The following is a 21843-nucleotide window of genomic DNA, read 5'->3' on the forward strand; positions in this document are numbered from 1 at the left end:
AGAAACATAGATAAATGGGAACTTCTCAAAATCAAATTTTTCTGTGCTTCAAATGATTTTATCAAAAAGGTGAAGAAACAGCTAGCTCAATGGGAGAAAATATTTTTAAATATTATGTCTGATAAGATACTGATATTCTGCATATATAAAGAAATCCGACAAGTCAACAATAGTACAAACAGTACAATTATCAAATGGGAAACAGATAGGAAAGACTTTTTTACAAACAGGAAATACAGTTGGCTAGAAAAACACATGAAACAATTTCATCTTCACTAGCTATCAGGAAAATGCAAATCAACACCACAATCAGGTATCTCACACCAGTAAGAATGACTGCCATTAAACAAAATGGAAACAAATGCAGGAGAGGGTGTGGAGAAATTGGAACTCTTATTCATTGCTGGTGGGAATGTATAATGGCACAGCTGCTGTGGAAGTCAGTTTGGCAGTTCTTCAGAAAACCATATATTGAGTTACCCTATGATCCAGCAATTCCACTTCTCAATACATACCCAAAAGTTCTGAAAGTAGTGACACAAACAGATGTTTTCACACCAATGTTCACAATGGCATTGCTCACAATCTAAGTATCCTTCAACAAATAAGTGAATAAACAAAGTGTGGTAGATAGATATAATCTATAGAATTCTGTGCAGCAGCAAGAAGGAATGAGGTCCTGAAGCAGGGCAACATGGATGAACCTTGAATATAATGCTGGGAGAAATAAGTCAGACACAAAAGGAGAGATATTGTATGCACCTACTACTATGAGCTCCCTGAACAATTTAAAATCTACATTTAATAATGTAGAATATAGGGGATCTACAGAGAGACAGAAGCTAGTGAAGGGGGAATCATACCTAATGGGTTCTGATATATTACTCAGGGTTAATTTAAAATTATGGGAATGGATAGGTGTGATGATTTTTCATTAATGGCATTATAAGTAAGCTGATTTGAAGGTGAACTTGATTGAAAGAGGTTGTTTAAAGTCATGTGTCACACACATTATCACTACAAATGTAAATAAGGTCTTGCATGATATACTTCTAAGGTATGACCTTAGTACAAAATGTTAATAGCAGAGTGGTATATGAGAAAAACTACCTATTGCATTCAAGGGCTATAATTAATAGGAATACCTTAATGGTAGCACATAAATACTACAGATAAATAATTAAGGGCAGATAAGAGCTTTTGGGTGTTTTGGGTCATAAGAATTAAGATGGAGAGTGATGATGATTGTGCAACTAAATGAAGATAATATGAGATATTGGTTGTTTATCTTGGCCAGGACATATGCTTTAACAAGTCAAGTCCTTGATCTTGAGGCTTGTTCTTGTGAAAATTGTGTCTGAACCCACCAATAATCATGTCTAGAAGTCACCTCCAGAGAAATTTTGTTGCTCAATGTGGCCTATCTCTGTAAACCCAACTCTAAAAATAAATTCATCACCCTCCTGAACATGGGACAGGATTCCCAGGTGAGTGAGACTCCCTGGTCATATGGGATATGGATCCCAAGAATGAGCATGGCCATGGCTTTGAGGGTTTGAGAATACCTTTTTGTCCAAAATGGGCAAAGAAAGACAATAAAATAAGATTAGAGTTGGTAAGCAATTTCGAATAGAATTGAGAGGCTCTACTGGAGGTTACTTTTATGCAAGCTTCATCTAGATATGTCAAATGGCCACATTATGACAAGCACAAATAAACAGTAGTCCACAAAACCCTAAAGAATACCCAGATCCCTATCTGAGATTCTATTAAATTTTCACTTACTAAGTTTATTTTTAAGAAACTTAAATCCTTCTGAGTGTTCCTATGCCAGATATGTTCCAGAACCCATAGGTGACTGCCTCTTCAAGAACATCTGCCAGATGCATCCCCCTTTCTCAGAATGTAGACACCATTTTTCAACATGATGTAGTTATGGTGGTCACTGCCTAGACATAACTGAATATCAGGAATTGTTTAAACTAGAGGAAGGAGTTAAATAGACATGGTAGAATACAAGTACAATGTGTACTGAATCGTTATACAGTTTATTTCTTAGTTGCTGGGGTATTAGAATAGGTAGAACAAAAGAACAGATAGGGTGGATGTGTAACCCATAATAATCTTTGAAATTTGCCCTAAATCTACTTGTAATACTCTGAAAATTATCACCCTTCTGCATAGAAGTTATATTTAACAAAAGTAAACACAAATTTTGGAACTATAACTCATTATTTAAAATTGACTAGATAGCTACTCATTAAATTGTATGGTAAAATTTTTACCTTTCTATATATATGTTATAATTTACAATAGGGAAATAACTGAAAATGTAGAACTGGAACCCATAAAATTCTTTGAAATTTTCTAACTACTTGTTAAATCACACTATGAAAGTTTTCACATTTATGTATACATATTTTATTCCACAACAAAAATATCATCCCATGGACAGATTTCTTGAGATAAGATAGGCTTCAGCCTCTTCCATATAAATGAAATCAGAAGTTGATTAAATCTTTTTGGAAATGCATTAATCAATAATCATGTTATCCCTACATTGATGCATATCTGAATTCCACAATATGAAAATTTTAATTCAGTTTAATGAGATATATTCACATAACATGCAATCATCCATGGTGCACAATTAACTGTTCACAGTATCATCATATAGCTGTGCATTCATCACCCCAATCTATTTTTGAACATTGTCTTAACAGAAAGAATCAGAATATGAATTAAAAATAAAAATAAAAAGGACACCCAAATCATACGCCAATCCCACCATATTTTTCATTTAGGTTTTGTCCCCATTTTTCTACTCATCCATCCATATACTGGATAAAGGGAATGCAATCCACAAGTTTCTCACAATCACAATGTCACCCCTTGTTATACAATCTTCTTCAAGAGTCAAGGCTACTGGGTTGGAGTTTGGTAGTTTCAGGTATTTACTTCTAGGTATTCCAATACATTCAAACCTAAAATGTCTCACCTATATAGTGCATAAGAATGTCCACCAGAGTGACCTCTCGACTCCATTTGAAATCTCTCAGCCACTAAATCTTTATTTCATTTCATTTTGCATCCCCTTTTTGGTCAAGAAGATGTTCTCAATCCCACAATGCTGGGTCCAGATTCATCTCTGGGAGTCAAGGCCTGTGTTTCCATGGAGATTTACAACCCTGGGAGTCACGTCCCATGTAGGGGGAGGGCAGTGAGATCACCTGCCAAGGTGGCTTAGTTAGAGAGAGGGCTACAGCTGAGCAAAAAAGAGGAACACGGGGGGAGAATTTTAGGCAAAATTACAAGCAGTCCTAGCCTCTCCCCTGCAGCAGCAAGCTTCATAGGGCAAGCCCCAAGACAGAGGGCTCAGCACATCAAGCTGTCAGTCCCCAGTGTTTGTGAGAACATCAGCAACAATCCAGGTAAGAAAGCCCAACACCTCCACATCATCCCCCAGTTCCTCAGGGGGTCCCTGAATATATATTTTTGTTCTCCACCCAAATTACTTTGGGATGTGTTGCTATTTCACTCTAACCTATACAGACCTACCTAATCTCACTTCCTATTCAAAGTTCCATGTAATTGTGGTGTTTAAATACACTGTAGAAGTTGTATTGTTTAGAAAATATAGATCCTACAGCAAATAAACATTTCTTCCCTTGGTCTCACATGGAAGTTTAAGTTTTAACACACAGTCAGTTTCAACCTTTACCCTTTGGCATGATTTGCCCTAGTCTTAACCAGATCTGCTTCATTCATATCTCTAATTGAAGTCTGGACTCTTTTTCAGCTTTTGTTTTCAACATTTGCTGTAAGTATTAATAATGACATTCATATCTGCCAAGTTCTAGCTCTGAGATTCATGTGTCACACACATACCCAATATTCCAGAGATCAATCAGGTTATACACCAAAGGATCAACATCTCAGAGTTTGGAGATAGCCATTACAATTCAGAAATAGATTTGACTACTGTGAGAGCTTACAATCTAGGGGCCATTATATTAATCATTTCCCTGTTAGGCTCTGCTCTAAGATTCAATTTGGAATTTACATATTGTGGTTAATTTATATTGTTGAGGCCTTATTGTGCTTGCCTTTGTTTCTGGCATACTTCACTCAAAATGCTGCCTACAGGATCCATTCACCTCCTTGCATGTCTCACAACCTCACTCCTTATAGTTGCTCAATATTCCATTGCAGGCATGCAGCAGAGTTCACCATCATGTTCTTCAGTGAGTGTACCCTTAGGCCACCCCCACCCACTACAATTCATGAATACTGCCTCCATAAACACTAATGTGCAAATGTTCATTCATGCTTCAGTCTCAGATCTTCCAAGTACACACCACATAATGAAGTTGCAGGACCTTATAGTCCCCACAAACTTAGCTTCTTGTGGAACCACCACAACAAGCTCCAGAATAGCTACACCATTCTGCCTCCTCATCAACAGTATATATGTATATCCCTCTCTCCATGTTTTCTCCAGCACTTTCACCCCATTTATGTTTATATTTTTCCTACAGTTTTTAAACATATATTCACATAACATACAATTATTCACATTGTAGAATCAGTTGTTGATGGTATCATCATATTGTTGTACATTTATCACCACAGTCAGCACTTGAACCTACTGATTACTTTGAAAAAGTTTTTTGGTGAATAATAAAAAGGATAATAAAAAGAAAAATAAAGTGTCATACAATAAAATATAATCATAAGGACAGAAAACAACACCACTGTCAAGAATCCCATATCCCTCCCTTATATCCCCCTCTCATATGTATTTAATTTTGGTATATTGCCTTTGTTACATTAATGGAAGCATATTACAATGTTACTGTTGACCATAGACTCCAGTTTCCTTTGATTATATTTTTCCCCATACCATCCCTTGTTCAACACTCTGCATGGCTGACATTCATTTGTTATCCTACATGTGAGAACATTTTTATATTTGTATGTTTAGTAACAGTTATTGGCCACTCCAGTTTTTGCCAAGTTATACGGTCCCAGTCTTCATCATCAAATTTACCTCTGGAATCATACATTCCCCTATCCCACCTCTTTTTGCCTTACTCACAGACATCTTTGTTCAGTGTACTTACAATATTGTGCTACCATCACAAACTGTTATGCTATTTATTTCTGGATCTAGGCAATCAATCCTGCTGAACATTCTGTAGTCCTTCAGCATGAAATGTCTAATCTCCACCATCTTTCTATCTCCTGGTAGCTTGTGTCATCAGATTTTAACATGCAAATTTTGCTCACTAATATTGGTTTATATTAATGAGACCATACAGTGTTTGTCCTTTTGTTTCTGGTTAAGTTCACTCAATATAATATCCTCAAGGTTCTTCCATGTTATTATCTTTTCCATGTCTTTGTTTGTCTTAGAGCTGCATAATATTCCATCATGTCTGTGCACCACAGTATATTTATCCATTCATCAATTGATGGACATTTGGACTGCTTCCATCTCTTGGCAATCATGAATAATTCCACAATAAACATTGGTTTACAAATGTCCATTTATGTCTTAACTTTCAGTGCCTTTTAGTATATACCTAGCAATGGAATAGCTGGGTCATATGGCAGATCTATTCTTAGTTTCCTGAGGAACATCCATACTATCTTCCAGAGTGGTTGCATCATTCTACATTCCCACCAGCAATGAATAAGTGTGCCTCTTTCTCCACATCCTCCCCAGCACTTGTAATTTTCTGTTTTTTGGATAATGGCCATTCTAAGTAAGTGTGAGATGATATCTCATTTTGGTTTTGATTTGAATTTCCCTAATAATCAGTGAAGTTGAGTATTTTTTTCACAAGTTTTTGGGCCATTCATATTTCCTCTTCAGAAAAGTGTCTGTCCATGTCTTTTGACCATTTTTAATTGGGTTATTTATCTTTCTGTGGTTGAGTCATAGGATATTCAGGATATTAAACCCTTATCTGGTATGTGGTTTCCAAATATTGTCTCCTATTGTGTAGGCTGAATTTTTACTTTTTTAACAAACTCCTTTGATGTACAAATGTTTGATTTTGAGGAGATCCCATTTGTCCATTTGTTCTCTGGTTGCTCACACTTTCAGTATAAGGTCTGGGAAACCACCCCCTATCACAAGATCTTTAAGATATTGCCCTACAATTTCTTCTCAGAGTCTTATGTCTTAGCACTTAAGTTTAGGTCTTTGATCCACTTGGAGTTAATTTTTGTATATGGTGTGTGAGATAGGAGTCCTCTTTCATTCTTTTGGAAATGGATATCCAGTTCTCCAAACAACATTTATTGAAGAGGCTACTCTGTCCCAGTTGCTTTGGCTAGAATGCCTTATAAAAGATCAATTGTCCATAGATGTGAGAGTCTGTTTCTTAACACTCAATTCAATTTCATTGTTCAGTATCTCTGTCCTTATGTCAGTACCATGCTGTTTTGAGCACTGCAGCTTTGTATAAACTTCAAAGTCAGGTAGTGTGAGACCTCCCACTTTGTTCCTCTTTCTCAAGATATTTTTGGCTATTTGGGGCTTCTTGCCCTTCCAAATAAATATGGCAATTGGTTTTTCTATTTTTGTAGAGTAAGTTGTTGTGATTTTAATTGGTATTGCATTGAATCCATAAATCAGTTTAGGCAGTGTTGACATCTTAAATATATTTAGTCTTTCAATCCATGAACATGGTTTGTTCTTCCATTTTTTAGATCCTGTTCAATTTCTTTTAGTAATTTCTTGTACTTGTCTTTTTATAGGTCTTTTGTGACCTTTGTTAAGTTAATTCCTAAATACTTGATTCTTTTGGTTGCTAATGTAAATGGATTTTTTTTATTTCTTCCTCTTTTTTCACACTACTTGTATCAGAACACCACATAGTTTTGCCTGTTGATCTTGTAGCCTGCCACTTTTCTATATTCATTGATTAGTTCTAATAGATTTCCTATAGACTTTTCTGGATTTTCTACATATAGAATCATGTCATCTGCAAACAGTGAAAGCTTTATTCTTCTTCTCAAATTTGCATGATTTTTATTTCTTTTTCTTGCCTAATTTCCCTAGCTAGAACTTCCAGCACAGCGTACAATAACAGTGGTGACAGTAAGCATCCCGGTCTTGTTCCTGATCTGAGAGGGAAAGCTTTCAGTCTCTCCCTGTTGAGTATGAAGTTAGCTATGGGTATTTCATATATTGCATTTATTATATTGAGAATATTCCCTTCTATGCCTATCCTTTGAAGTGTTTTCATCAAGAAAAGATGTTCAATTTTGTCAAATGCCTTTTCTGCATCAATTGAGATGAACATGTGATTCTTTTGCTTTGATTGATTGATGTGGTGTATTACATTAATTGATTTTCTTGTGTAGAACCAGCCTTGCATACCTGGAATAAACCCCACTCGGTCATGTTGTATAATTCTTTTAATGTGCTGCTGGATTCTATTTAGGAGTATTTTGTTGAGGATTTTTGCTTCTATATTCATTAAAAGGATTGGTCTATAATTTTCTTGTTTGTAGTATCCTTGTCTGATTTTGGTATTAGGGTGACACTGGCTTCATAAAATGAGTTGGGTAGCTGTCCCTCCTCTTCAATTTTTTTGAAGTGTTTGAGCAGGATTGATATTAATTCTTTCTTGAATGCTTTGTAGAATTCACATATGGAGCCATCTGGTCCTTGGCTTTTCATTTTTGGAGTTTTTTATGACTCACTCAATCTATTTATTTGTGATTGTTTTGATGAGATCATCAGGTCAATGTTGGTTGTTTATGTTTTCTAGGAAGTCATCCATTTCATGTAAGTTTTCCACTTTATTAGCATATAGTTGCTCATAATGTCCTCTCATTATCTCCTTTATTTCTCCAAGTCAGTAGTTATTTTTCCTTTCCCGTTTCTGATTGCATTTATTTGCATCTGCTTTCTTTTCTTTTCTTTTCTTTCTTTTTTTTTTTTTTTTTGTTAGCCTAGCTAGAGGTCCATCAATATTGTTCATTTTCTCAAAGAACCACCTTCTGGTTTTGTTGATTCTCTCTATTATTTCCCTGTTCTCAGATTCATTTACTTCTGCTCTAATCCTTTTCTTTCTTTCTTTTCATTTGCTTTGAGGTTTATTTGTTGTTCATTCTCTAGTTCCTCCAGGTTGAGAGTTAATTCCTCAATTTTTGCTCTGCCTTCTCTTTTATTTTTATTTTGAAATAAATTCAAAGTTACATGAATAGTTTCAAAAACAGTACTAGCCCCATACATAGAATTCCATCATACCCTGTTACCCCTCCCCCGATAGCTCAATCCACCAACTTTAACATGCTGTCACATCACTATTTCTTTCCCTCCCCCCCTCCCTCCCTATCATCCATCATATATTTCTCTGTCTTCTGAACATACGAGAGTTAGCTGCACACATCCTTGAACATACACTATAATTCACGTATGTACTTCCCATGAACAAGAACATTGTTTTATGTAATTCCATTAAGCACAGCTAAGAAGTATAAGAGATTCAACAATGATAGAATGCTTACATTCTATATTTCCTTTTCCTTATGTCTCAACTGTGTCCCTTCGAGCCATCTGTCCTCCACCCTCCAATCCCATCCAAGTTCATCCTTAGCATTCAATTGTTGTCTAGTTAGACTGTCTTTTTTTTTCCTTTTTTCAATTGTGGAAACATATATACAGCCTAAATATTCCCATTCCACCCCTTTCCTAGCCTTCCATTACTGGGATTAATCACATTTAGAATGATGTTATGCTCTTTCTCTCCATCCATTGCTAGAAATTTCCCTTCACCTCAAACAGCAACCCTACACTCCTTTCTTAACTCCCCATTGCCCCTTCCCCCATTTCTCTTAACCCAAACTCTAATTTCATCTCTATGGTTATATTCTCTGATAATTTCTTTGTGTTTACTGTGGGGCTTAAAATTAACCTCTTAAATCCCTATCGATCTTGTTTTTCTTTGATACCACCTTCACTTCAATAGGGCACATAAACTATGTTCCTATACTCCTTCATTCCCCCACCTTTATATAGTTGTCTAAAATTACATATTTTACATTGAGTTCAAAACCCCTGATTTGTCCTTAGAGTTTGTGTATTTTTTATCATGTAGGAAGTAAACAGTGGAGTTATAGTTCAAAAATTATTGACTTCTATTTGTATTCCATTGTGTTTGGAGAATGTTCTTTGAGTATATTCATTTTTTTTTTAATTTCTTGAGGCTTGTTTTATGTTCCAGCTTATGGTCCCTTCTGGAGAAAGATCTGTGATCACTAGAGAAAAATGAGCGTCCTGGTGATTTGGGATGTAAGGTACTATATATGTCTGTTAAAATTCTCTATATCTCTTTCTCCTTTCTTTGTTTCTCTGTTGGTAGGGCTTCCTTTATAATCTGAAGCAGGGCAAGTCTTTTATTGGCAAAATCTCTCAGCATTTGTTTGTCTGTGAAAAAATTTAAGCTCTTCCTCAAATTTGAAGGAGAGTTTTGCTGGATAACGTATTCGTGGCTGGAAATTTTTCTCTCTCAGAATTTTAAATATGTCATGCCCCTGCCTTCTCGCCTCCATAGTGGCCACTGAGTAGTCACTACTTAGTCTTATATTGTTTCCTTTGTATGAGGTGAATTGCTTTTCTCTTGCTGCTTTCAGAACTTGCTCCTTCTCTTCAGTATTTGAGAGTCTGATCAGAATATGTCTTGAGGTGGGTTTATTTGGATTTATTCTATTTGGAGTTCACTGGGCATTTATGCTTTGTGTGTTTATATTGTGTAGAAGGTTGGGGAAGTTTTCCCCAACAATTTCTTTGAATACTCTTTCTAGACCTTTACCCTTCTCTTCCCCTTCTGGGACACCAATGAGTCTTAAGTTTGGACATTTTATTTTATCTATTGTATCCCTGAGATCCATTGCAATTTTTTCAATTTTTTTCTCCATTCTTTCTTCTGTTCTTTCATTTTCTGTTCTGTGGATTTCTAGGACACTGAGATGTTGTTCAGCTTCCTCTAGCCTTGTATTGTGAATATCCAGAGTCTTTTTAATTCGGCCAACAGTTTATTTTATTTCCATAAGATCTTCTATTTTTTATTTACTCTTGCAATGTCTTCTTTATGCTCTTCTAGTGTCTTTTTTATGGCGCTTATATCCTGGGCCATGGTCCTCTTGATGTCCATTAAATACTTTGCCATGTTTTCGTTCTTTGATTGTAGTTCTTTAATTAAATTTGCGAGGTATAACATTTCTTCCGAAATCTTGATTTGTGTGTTTGGAGCTGGATTCTCCATATTATCTGGTTTTATCATATACATTAAGATTTTCTGTTGTTTTTGGCCTCTTGGCATTTGTTTTGCTTGATAGGGTTCTTTCAAGTTGTATCAAAAAAAAAGGGATATCGATCTAATTTTTCAGAGGCACAGTTTGGTGATGTACACTTTCTCTAAGTAACCAGCAGATGGCATCTGTGAGCTACCTATATCCCTCCAGTCAGTTGTCGCGTAGTGAGGGGAAATGATTCTTGTGTGTTCAGTTGGAGAGCTCAGCATGGGCATGCCGCTGGAGTCGCCCACCCTGAATGTGGGGTGTGCGCACGGGTGGCCAGGGAGGAAGGGCAGCTCTCTCTCCATGTCCCCTAAACCACTGGACTTGGTGTAGCACCCCTGGGTTCTCCGAGCAGATCCACCCTCCCAGCCGTGATCCTCCCTCAGCCGAGGGGTATGCCATGCTACGTCATCAGTGTGCGCCGTCCCTCTAGGGAAGCCCTGGGCCATTTGGCTGCGCCGCGGGGCTCTCAGCTCATTTCAGAATACAGAATGTGTGAGGCTGTCTTTACTGCAATGCCTTGTGGGCTGAGAGCAGCTGAGGTTTTCTCCACAGAAAGAGAGCGAGAGACAGAATATTTCCCCCAATTCTCCCAAGATCAGTTGTCACCAAAGGCCTCTGTCTGCTTGTTGAGGATTCACTGTCTGTATTGAGCAGTTATTATTAAAACCTCACTTGGAGCTGGGCTGAGAAAGTGCACGGCACGGCTTCCATGAGGGAGGGGCTCCTGGCTCTAGGTTCTCGGCTCTCAGCGTGGGTCTGCAATTTTACTTACAGATTTTATGCTGTGATCTCAGGCATTCCCCCCAATTCATGTTGGTGGAAGTTGAGTGTACTGTCACGTTTGTCTTTCCACTACCATTCCAGGTTATTTACTGGTTTTTTGTTCATTTATGAATTGTTCTGGGGGAGACTAAATCTTCCACTTCTTTCTATGCTGCCATCTTCCCAGAATCCCCTGCCTTCTCTTTTAATATAGGCATTTAGGGCAATACATTTCCATCTCAGCACCACCTTTGCTGCCACCCATAAGTTTTGATATGATGCATTTTCATTTTCATTTGCCTCAAGGTATTTATTAATTTCTCTTGGAATTTCTTCTTTTACCCACTGGTTTTCTTAGAGTGTGCTGATTAATCTCCATATATTTGTGAATTTTACAAACTTCTGCCTGTTTTTCATTTCCAACTTCATTCCATTATGATCTGAGATAGTGTTTCTTATAATATCAATATTTTTTAAATGTTGAGACTTGCTTTGTGACCCCACATTTGTTCTCTCCTAGACAATGTTCCATGAGCCCTTAAGATATCTTGTATCCTTCTGTTGTGGGGTGTAGTGTTCTATAAATGTCTGTCAAGTCTAGTTCACTTATTGTATAATTCAACATCTTTGTTTCCTTGTTGAACTCTGTCTAGATGTTCTATCCATTGATGAGAGTGCTGTACTGAAGTTTCCACCTATTATTGTGGAGTTATCTTCTTCTCCTTTCCATGTTTTCAGTGTTCACCTCATGAATTTTGGGGCACCCTGGCTTGGTACATAAGTAATTATGATTGCTATGTTTTTGTGATGAATTGACCCTTTTGTTCATATATAGTGTCCTTTGTCTCTTTTAATTGTTTTACTTTTGAAGTCTACCTTGTCTGACATTAATATAGCTTCTCACACTTTCTTTCTGGTTGCTGTTTGCATGAAATATCTTTTTCCAAACTTTCACTTTCAGCCTATTTTTGTCCTTCTGTCTAAGTTGAGTTTCTTGTAGACAGTGTATAGATCAGTCCTGTTTCCATTCTGCTTTTCTGTGTCTCAGTTGGACTATTAGTTTGTTCCTTTGGCTGGTCCATATTTTTGTGTTTCTTAGTATGGCTCATTCTCTTAAGCTGTTTAGGCATCTGACTTTCTTGATTAGTTTATTCTGGAGCTTCTTTTCACTCTTTTACTTGGGGTTTTCTTGTTGGTTGGCTTTGTTCTCTAACCCTTGATGTTCAATTCATCCTATTCTAGACCTTTAATGTAGATTCTGTGTAATTGGTCAGAGTTTTTCACCTCTTGTTTTTCTGTTTCTTGCCTTGCATCTATGTAGCCTTCTTGTGTGATTGTCTCCTCAGGTATGGTCAACCCCAGTCAGTTTTTCCTAATTCAGAGAGTTCCATGTCTCAGGAGGAGTGTATGGAGTTTCCTTGAGAATGATACCCTTCTGTGAGGCCTTTAGAGTTTGTGCTTCTTCCTATGCTGTCCAGCAGGTGGCACTTGCCATCCTGCAGTTACCCAACCACTGTAAGGATACATGGAGCCTTTAGTTCTCCAGATAACCCTAAATGTCAGGGGCATGGCTGACTGAAGCTTCTTTCTGAATTCCAGCCCCTGGGATCTGAGTTCCCAAAAGGAAGGTTACCACTGGACCTGGGCCTTGCTTCCATTTTCTTGGGAAGTTATGGTGTGTAGCAAATTTTCTCCACCACTAGACTTACTGTTTTGTCTCTCAGAGCTATGTTAGCTCTGCTTTTGCCTGGGCCCAAATTGCAAGTCTTTGAGGCTCCCTGTAATGGGCTTTGTAGAATAATTGTTTTAGAAAAGAGAAAAAGATAATAAAAAAAAACGAAGGAAAAGAAGGGCCCAGTATGGACTATTTACAGTCCTTGCAGATCTAATGGGCTGTTGAAATGCTAAAAGATGAGTTAAGGGTGATTAGGGAATAATCAAGAAAGCAGATAAATGGGCTTTTTGGATAAGGGTCCTTGCTTCCTGGATTTGCAGATATGCCTGATTCTGTTTGAGTCCTGCCTTCTCTATATTTTGTTCACCCGAACTACAAAAAGTCTCTGTTTTTATTTTTGGTTCTCTCTTTTTTGCTGTTTTTGCTAGCCCTATCTCCTCTCCGCTGGGCTGATTGCTCCCAGATTCTCCAGTGTCTGGCCTCAGTTTCTCTATGTTTGGAGTTTTTGATCAGCAGTCTGTGTTTTCAATCAGAGCTGCAACTGCAGTTCTCCCTCCTGGTTCCCAGCACCAATGTGCCCTCCTCCCATAGGACCATGCCTAGCAGGAAAGTGCATGGGCCCCTGCCCATAAAAACTTAAAATTTTCACTGATCTCAGCTGTTCCACAAATTTGTGAGTGTTGTATGAAGTATGTCCAAAGTCAAATTTCTCTACAGTGTCCAGTCCATGCAGTTCTGGATTTATACCAACTGCCCTGGAGGAGTAACTAAAACCCATACTTCACCACTCTGCCATCTCCCCCTTCCCCTCCCACACTATTATTTCTTGCATGCCAAGCATCCAGGGAATCATAAATATGAAATTTAAATATTGAATCTCTGTTTATCCCACTAGAGTTGAAGAGTGTTTTCCTTTCAATATCTGTTTTAATCCCAAATGAACAAATGTAAGGAGAACCATTTGCTCCCTTGTGAATTGGTGAGAATTTCATCTGTGACTTTGCTGAATAAGCCAGTGGTATACAGGAATATTAAATGTGCACATTTTGGATTACAGAGTTGCTATGAGTAGTTCTTAATTTTATTCCCAGTTTGGAGATACGATATTTGGAAATACTCTCTAAAGAATATGGGGTTTCATGCAGAGCAAATCATGGGATAACTTTTAATATGTTGATTCTGTGTTATTTCTGGCAAAATAGCTTAACTATATTAGCATGTATTTGATTATGTATGATTTTTCTATTGGGAAAACATGTAGGCAAATAATAGAAAGATTGAATATGCCTTGATTTTTGAAACTGATTGATACTCATTGTGCATGTATCTTATAGAATTTTCATGTATGTGTATGAAAAAAGGCTCAGGAATTTTCAGAGGATTGTTTTAATCATAAATTGAAAATGAAAATTAAGTTCATCCCAAAGCACTACATTCAAAATGCAATTTAATCCAGTATAGTTACTATATAGAGAGTAAAATATCTCCATATTGTCATAAATGCAATGCTTTGAGGCAGTATTAGTAGTGTGATACTACTTACACAAGTTGTCAAGAGAACTTTTTGTGGGTTCATGAATCAATCCGAAAATTAAGAAACATTTTCAAGTACATATCCAGCTACATTTATGACAGTGGTTGTAGAGGGACAGATTGGCAGGGGAAGGAATCATTAGGGGTTGCAAGACAACATAAATTTTATTAGTAATATTTTAAATATCTATGCTTCTTTGAGACACTGTCTAGTGTCTTTACTTCCAGTCTGAAGCACTTCTTTTAGCATTACTTGTAGGACAAATCTAGTGGTGATGAACTCCCTCAACATCTGTTTATATGAGAATATTTTAATATCACCATCATTTTTGAAATAGATTCCAACTGGATATAAAATTCTTCACAGAAAATTGTCTTTCTTCAGCACTTTAAGTTTTTAAACCCACTGACTTCTTGTCATAATGGTTTTTGAAGAAATCTTTATTCATGCTAATTTGAACTCCCTTGTAAGTAACACATTGTTTTTCTCTTGCAGATTTCAAAACTGTTTCCTAGTCCATTGCCTACATAGTGTAATCAATAAATGATGGGTGAGAAGAGGCAGATCAAGATGGTGGCATGGGGAGGTGTGGAAGTTTGTCCTCTAGGACAGCTGTTAAACAGCCAGGAACTGCATTGCAACAACTGTTTTGGGGACTTCTGTGAATGGACAAACATCATGCAAGAGTTTGGAAAGGGCAGAAGAGCAGAGGTCACGGCACAGAACTGTAAGTATATCTCCCAATCTATGGAAGCTGGCAAACCTCTCCCACTAACAAGGTAGGCTGTTTTAGAGCCACTTCCCCATGGGAGGTAGAAGCAGTCTCTACTAGAAGCAAGGGAGAATAGTTCAAACAGGCTGCAATTGCAGATTTAATGAACAAAATCAACAGCTGAATAGAGCTTCAAGCACAAATATGCCTGGAGAAAGCAGGAATATTTCCCAGAGTTCTCTCCTGGCTGAGAGTATGTGGGCTGAGAGGAAAAAGACATTTGGACTGGCTGAGTGCAGAATAATAGGACAGGCTTGCTGTGAAATAAAAGGTGCACATAGTTCCAGATACCAACTCTGGTACTGATGGGCAAACTGGGGGGTTGAGTTCCAGCTGTGAAAATTAGTTTTAATTTTATTTTTAATATAATGAAAGCAAGAGGCCTTTTCAGTGATCAAGCAAGGCAGAGTTAAGGAATATCTTAGAGACAATGTAATTGTCAGATGAAGGAGAAAATTCCCTAAAGAGTATATCTTCCTCAAGAAATTGGGGCAGGCCAATCACAGGTAGCAGCTCTCATTCAGGAATTCAGGTCTCAGGAGTAGGAAAACAGAAACAGTTTAAGCATACCCTCTGCTTCAGCATGCCTCTCAACAATACCCCTTACAAGGCAGTGTCTGCTGAGAATTAAAGGCACCATACTACGTTACTCTGATGAGGAGCTCTGAGCAGACAAGTGCCACATGCTGGGAAGGATAGAAAAAGCACAGAATCAAGATGCTTCACAGAAAATACTGGCAATTTGAAGATTCTTATATCAAGATTCTTACATCAGGGAACCTTGATAATGATTGACCCTCTTCCTGAGCCCTGAGCCTTTATTGTCTAGGAAAAACTGTTTGATTTTGATACTAGCTGGGGAGACCTTCCTCAAAATACCTTCCATATAGTCAGGGCAAGAACAGGAAAAACAAGAGCTGAAAAATTCTGATCAGTTAAACAGAGGCTATGTTAGACATCTAGATTAAGTTGAACTGTGTCAAAGAGCAGAAATAGAACAAAGACACTCAACAAGAAAACCCTAGGTAAAAGTGAGAAAATGACTCCATAATAAATGAATAAAGGAAATCAGATGTCCAGACACCAGGAAAAATCACAAGTCATATGAGGAAACACAAAGATATGGCCTAGTCAAAGGAAGAATCTAACAACTCATCTGAGATACAGGAGTTGAAACAAATAATTGAAGTTGTTCAAATGAATCCTCTAAATCAATTAAAATGTTAAAGGAAAATGTGGCAATAGAGATGAAGAATACAAAGAAGATACAGCATGTCCACACTGGTGGAGTAACTAAAACCCACACCTCACTACTCCACCTCCTTGCCCCACACTCCTTTGTAGAAAGTTTTAACTAGGCTGAACTTAAATGTTTGGAAATGGATAGAGGTGATGGTAGCATATTAGTTTGAAAACAATTAATAGTACTTAATGACATGTGAAAGGGGAGGAAAGGCTAGGTTTAGAGTCATGTATTTCACCAGAAGGAAAGTTGAAGATTAAAATATGGGAATGTACAGTGAGGTGAATCTTATGGGGAACTATGTGATGAACTGTACAAATATAAAAAAAAATATAAAAATTCTTTCATGAACTAGAACAAACATATGACAGTATTACAAAGTATCAGTAAAATAAAGGGGTATATGAGAAAAATGTACCTATTGTAAAGTATGGACTAAAGTTAACTGTGATATTTTAATATTTTTCATCAATAATAAACACAGTGATACAAAAGGTCAACAATGGGGTAAAAAGGTTATGGGACATTTTGGTTTTCTTTTTTCTTTTTATATATTTTCTGGAGTAATGAAAGTGTTCTAAAACTGCTCATGGGAATATATGCACAATTATATGAACGATACTCTGAGCCATTAATAGTATATTTTGGATTGTTTGCATGGTTTGTGAATGTATCTCAATAAAATTGCAAAAAAAAAAACAAAAAAACACTGTCTTGGTTCCTACCACCAAAGTTTTCATTTAAATCAACTAGGTTGTTCTTTGAATGGGGATTTTAACACTGCATCAGGAGGTTCTAATGTATGGTCATGGTTTAAGAGTACTTATCAAAATCACAACATTCTTAAAAATAACTAACATTTTGTGAATCTTTACATGCTCTTGAGTAGATGCGCATGATATAGAAGGTATCAGCTATAATAGGGACAATATATAAAAGAGCTTACTATAGCCTTAGGCAGTGTGATATTCTCAATATCCCTTATAATATTTTACCTATCTTTTTCCATCACAACAATAGAGATGGTCATATATGTTGTTGATTAAACTGTTGCTTGTGTTCTAAATTTATTTTTCTATATTTTACTTTGTGATACTAGTGCGGTCACAGCTAGGTAGGGGCGGGCACCCACGAAACCCTCTGCTGTCAGGTTTGCTTTGTGGGTACCGGCGGAGGCTCTTCCCGGAGGCGAGGGCGAGGCGGGGGACTTGGCTGAGTCCCCAGCGGAGGCGTGCAAGGTGTGGAGGGCGGCGAGGGAGAAAAACGAGACACTCTCCTTTTCAGGGGGGTAGAACAAAAAGCGTTTATTTAGGGGTGGGCACAAGTTATATAGGCTGGCTTAGAGGGCAGGGTTGGTGTAGGGGTGAAAGGGCCTTAAATGGTAATGCTGAGGGGATAAAGGCTAGGATTGGTTCTGAGAGGACGCGGAAGCTGTTTGCCGCGGGCGGGAGTTGCTCTGGCAACGGTGCATGCGCACTGGCGGTGGGGGAGTTGCTCTGGCAACGAGGAGTGTGCGGGCAAGATAAGGGGGGCGGTTTTCTCCGGCAAGCTTCCTCTAACGGTTGTATTTTGGGTGAGGAAATGGGGCCTGCATCCGGCTCCACTTTCTCAGGCCCGGGGGGCTGTGGAGGGCGCTATCGCCCGTGCCCACCACCCTCCCCAGGGGCTGATCAGTTCCCCCGGCCCAGGCCCGCCAAGTTGAAGCACGTAATCAGTATCCCGCAACTAGGAAATGAATCTTCAAGTCATTTCTCTAATTTCCTATTTGCCTTTTCCATGTGGCTTTCTTTTAAGGTTCTGCTCCAGTTTGCTAATGCTGTCATGATGCAAAATACCAGAAATGAACTGGCTTCTAAGAAGGGGATTTATTTGGTTACAATGTTGCAGTCTTATCACCATGCAAATGTCCAGAGACATCAACAGTAAGATGCCTTCACTGAAGAACACTGATGGCATCTGGAAAACCTCTGTTTTTGAGGAAGACATGTCTCTCATGTCTACTTGCTCCTAGGTTGTATTAAAATGACATTCTCCAGAATGTCTGTCTAAGCTGCAGCTGCTATGAGGTCCTCTGTGAACTTTTATAGGGTTCCAGTGAACTAATCAAGATCCATGTTGAAGTGTTGGGGCCACACCTCCATAGAAATAATTTAATCAAAGGTATTACAGAGAGTTGAAAGCAGACTTATCCAAAGATTCTAACACAATCAACCTTAATATGTAGTCCCCCATAAGTTTACATTAAAGGATAAGGCATTTTGGAGGACATAATACATCCAAACTGGCACATTCCATCCCCTTAGATCCACAAATGACATGATCTTTCTGTATGAAAAATACTTTCATCATATCACAATATCACAAATACTTAATCATTTTGGTAACAATAGGTAAGTATATATTAAAATCAATTACATCTGTGGTCTGTCCTAAAGCAAAACTCCCCTCTGGCTGTGGACATGTGAAACTTAGAACAAATTATCTGCTGCCAATATAATAAGGAGGTACAGTCATAGGATAAACATTCCCCTTGCCGTAAGGAGAAACTGAAAGGAAAACAGGGTTCACAAGACCAAAACAATTCCTAAAACCTACAAGGCAAACTTCATCAGATTTAGAAGCCTGAGAGTCATTTATCAAATAATGTTGTATCCTTGGGATTTGAGAGAGTGGAAGTCCCACACTTTCCAAAGTCTTATGTAGCAGCTCTTTTCTCTCCAAATGCTGGAGTGAGTGCTCCAACATAACCACACATTCTTCTTGGCCACATCCTCCTCAAATATTGGGACAGCACCCAGACCCTCTTCCTTCTTCAAGGCACACATTCAACCCCTTCAGAACAATGAGGTGGTGGCCAAGTTCTCTACAATCCCTGGGAAATGTGCTCCACTCTCTCTGAGGCTTGGGTGGCAGCACTCTTCTTGAGCATCAAGGCAGAAGGCCCACCCTCTGCCTCTGGGACAAACTCACCCTTTCCATGTGCATGGCCCACTCTGCTCTCCCTGCCTGACACCTCTTGACTCCAGACCTCAACCTCCATGGCTCTGTCTGAAGAAATATTTCCTTCAATTTGTCCCTTCTCCATCCCCTCCAGTTCAGACCAGCTGTGGTTCCATTTATACAGATCTTGCAAAAACTCTGTAGGCTTGGCATGCAGTTCACAGGGGTCAAAACAATAAGACAGTAGGACTTTCCACAAATCCTTTATGGATAAAATCACCTCCAATCCTGGCTTGTATTGAAGTCACAGTTGGTTTTCATGTTTGGTTAAATCCTCACATGGGGCTGTAGCTTCTAGGGTCTCACTTTTGGAAGCCCAGAATTTTAAAAAACTATCAGTTACTGGTTTCATTGAGACCAAGAGTTTAGTTCTCAGCTTATCTCTGTCTTCTCACATTTTGCTATAAGCCGCAAAGAGAAGCCAGGCTATATCCTATACATGTAGTCTAGAGATTTCCTCCACTAAGTTTCCCAGCTTGTCATTTTCAAATTCTGCCCTCCATCTGAAAGCAGGGCACAATTTTTCCAAATTTTCTGCCACTTTAGAATAAGGATTGCAGAGGATCTAAGATGATGGCATAGAGAGGAGTGGAAGCTAAGTAGTCTGCCTGGAACAACTAAAAAAAACAGAAACAGCCAGTAAATAATCTGGAATAACTGCAGGGGGACAGATGTGACTGTTAACTCATCATACACCAACCTGAATTGGGAGGAATGCCCGAGATCACAGCATAGAATCTGTAAGTAAGGACTGTCAATCCAAATTGAGAGATCCCTCCCCCACAGCCTGAGCTACAAAGTCTTGTGGTGCCAGAGAGAAGCTTTCTCCAAGCAAGCAAATATAGCTCAGCTGAGCTCCAACTGGGGTTTTAATTAGCAAGTGAGAAGCGCTCACTATGAGGTACAAATCCCCAACAAGTAGACAGAGGCTTTGGGTGATGACCGACCTTGGAGAGCCAGAGGGTCATCTCAGACTAGCTCTGTTCCATTTTTGACTCTGTGGAGAAAGCCTCAGCCATTTTCAGTTCCTAGTTCTGTTACCCAGACAGGGGTGTGGCACAGGCAGATAGACACCATTGAAATCCTAATGACCTCCACCTAGGATGTCTATTTTCTCTAATAGGAAAGGGGTGGGGCCCAGCTCTACTACTGGCCTTTCATTCAGAACATACACCAGTCAAGAATTATAGGCTAATCTTTGCATCAGGCAGAGAGCACCCCTGCATGGCCTGGCAGCCTGGGGCTTCCCTTGAGGGATGATATGCACTAGTGACATAGCACAGCCTTCCCTCAGCGGGGGTCCTGGAAGATTACAGCTGTGAAGGGGGGCCCACTTGGAAAACCCAGGGATGCTACATCAGTGCTGGTGGTTTGTGAGTCAGCAACAGAGAAAATCTGGGGCAAAACTGAAATGAAGGCTTAGACTCTTCCAACAGCCTTGAATCTCTGGGAATACCTGGGAGGTTTGAATATTAAAGCAGCCCTGGCTCCCTGACCACCCAGACACATGCACCACATTCAGGGCAGACAGCTCCAACAACAAACCCAAACTGAGTTCACCAACTGAACCCCACAAAAATCGTTTTCCCACACACCACAGAGACAAAGTTGGAGAGAACTGACTTGAGGGGTATAGGTGACTCACAGATGCCATCTGCTGCTTAGTTGGAGAAAGTATACACCACCATCCTGTATTTCTGAAAAATTAGATTGGTATTTTTTTTTTACAACTTAAAAGAACCCTATCTAGCAAAGCAAATGCCAAGAGGCCAAAAACAACAGAAAATCTTAATGCACATGATAAAACCAGATGATATGGAGAACCTGATCCCAAACACCCAAATCAAATTATCAGAAGAGACACAGTACGTGGCACAATTAATCAAACAATCACAATTGAGAAATGAAAACATGGCACAGGATATAAAAGACATGAAGAAGATCATGGAACAGGATAAAAGGGACATTAAAAAGACCATAGAAGAGCATAAAGAAGAAATTGCAAGATTAAATAAAAAAATTAAAGATCTTTTGGAAATAAAAGAAATTGTTGGCCAAATTAAAAAGATTCTGGATGCTCATAATACAAGATTAGAGGAAGTTGAACAATGACTCAGTGTCCTAGAGGTCCACAGAACAGAAAATGAAAGAACAAAAGAAAGAATGGAGAAAAAAATCAAAAAAATCAAAAAGGATTTCAGGGACACAACAGATAAAATAAAATGTCCAGAGGTGGGGCAAGATGGCAGATTGGTGAGCTATATGTTTTAGTTACTCCTCCAGGAAAGTAGGTAGAAATCCAGGAACTGTGTGGACTGGACACCACAGAGTAATTTGACTTTGGGCATACTTCATACAACACTCATGAACACATTGAACTGCTGAGATCAGTGAAATCTGTAAGTTTTTGTGGCCAGGGGACCCGCGCCCCTCCCTGCCAGGCTCAGTCCCGTGGCAGGAGGGGCTGTCAGCTCCGGGAAGGAGAAGGGAGAACTGCAGTGGCAGCTCTTATTGGAAACTTACTCTACTGATCC

The sequence above is a fragment of the Choloepus didactylus genome, chromosome 20 (assembly GCF_015220235.1).
Source record: "Choloepus didactylus isolate mChoDid1 chromosome 20, mChoDid1.pri, whole genome shotgun sequence".
NCBI classification, from domain to species: Eukaryota; Metazoa; Chordata; class Mammalia; order Pilosa; family Megalonychidae; genus Choloepus; species Choloepus didactylus.